This window comes from Elephantulus edwardii, unplaced genomic scaffold (assembly GCF_000299155.1).
Source record: "Elephantulus edwardii isolate Elephantulus edwardi_28Jun2011 unplaced genomic scaffold, EleEdw1.0 scaffold00376, whole genome shotgun sequence".
Lineage (NCBI taxonomy): Eukaryota > Metazoa > Chordata > Mammalia > Macroscelidea > Macroscelididae > Elephantulus > Elephantulus edwardii.
Window position 1 is genome coordinate 1046318 of NW_006400126.1, and position 1484 is coordinate 1047801.

Here is a 1484-nt window from a genome sequence, read left to right on the forward strand (position 1 = left end):
ATCCATCTCAGTTCACTGATACTTAGCATGTCAATCTTCTTGCATTCCATTTCATTTTGACAATTCCATTTTTTCTACTTTTATACTTCATACATTTCATGTTCCAATTATTGGTGGTTGTTTTTAGGTATTTCTACTCATTTTTTAATGACTTTCTATCTGGGCTCTATGTCTAATAAGGTAACTAATACTGTACATTCCTCTATTTATAGTCTTTGACAGCCTTTTGTTTCAGAAGTGGATGGCCAATACTTCTTCCTAGTCTGTTTCCATCTAGGAGCTCTGTTACAACCTGTCCACCATGTGTGACCCTTCTAGTACATTAGACATTGGTGGTATAGATATCAGCATTAGAGCATCTAGCAAACTATACCAGCACAGCAGACTGTCAGACAAGTTCTATACTAATAGAAGCAAATATCAATACTCAAGCCCATACATACATTTGAGCTCTGATGGTCTAGAGGAGAGAAGCTTTACTGCAATCCCAAAGGAAGGTGGTTTGAATTCCACCAGTTGCTTGATGGAAGAAGATTGGACAATCTCCTCCCATGTGACTACCTCTGAAAACTTGATGGAAGTTCAGCTATGGGTCGGTTCCGACTTGATGGTACACAACAATAATAACATACACACATGTAAGATATAAACTAATTGGCAACATGAAAATCATGTCCCAATGACCGAAATGACAAATAGGTGTTGCACCTCTAAAAGCAAACTGTAAATACAACCAGACATACAATCATGTCACGGGACACCCTTTCAGATTCCAGCGGAGTCCTGTGGTGACAGAGTCCTTAATGGACATGTTAACACAGTGGTGTAACTACATCTTTAATGCTGGTTCTTAGAATAACCCTGAGGACCACTAGGCCCAAAGTCCCAGAGACCTCTGGCAGGGCCTGGCCTGGCCTCCTTGTCACCCACAGGCCACTTCTCCCATAGTCAGGACCCTCACCTGCCTCCTCCACTGCCTGCATATCTCCAACCCAGACATCTGTATACTTACAGGACCTTGCCTGGCCTCCTCATCATCCATGGACCTCTGCTCTGGTGGTCATGACCCTCAGGTACCCCTACTGCTGCTTGTAGACATCTACCCCAGGCCACTGCTGGCCACGGTTATGAAAAGTATGGACCATTTTATATGCTGATAAAATAATTCCTGGATAGTTATTAGGAGCAGGGAGGGAGGAAGAATGGGGAGATTATTAATTAATATTCCACAGTTGTTATTTTTATGTGCCATCGAGTCGTCGCTTGTGACTCATAGCTACAGCCCTAAAGCCTGCTCTATTCTGTGTCAATCTCACTGTCTCTGACACACCCATCCTGATTGCCCAGTCCCTGAATCAATCCACCTCATAGAGGGTCTTCCCCTTCTGCGCCATCCCTCCACCCTCCCAAGCATGATGTCCCTCTCCAAGGACCTGTCCCTCCTTACAACACGTCCAAAGTATGTCAGATGAAGCTTCAGAATC

General features: G+C 43.8%; 1 pseudogene; it reads left to right on the forward strand.

Moving 5' to 3' along the window:
• The first annotated feature begins 1062 nt into the window (after window positions 1-1062).
• The window catches only part of LOC102844474, a 5687-nt pseudogene continuing 5265 nt past the window's right edge, over window positions 1063-1484 (forward strand).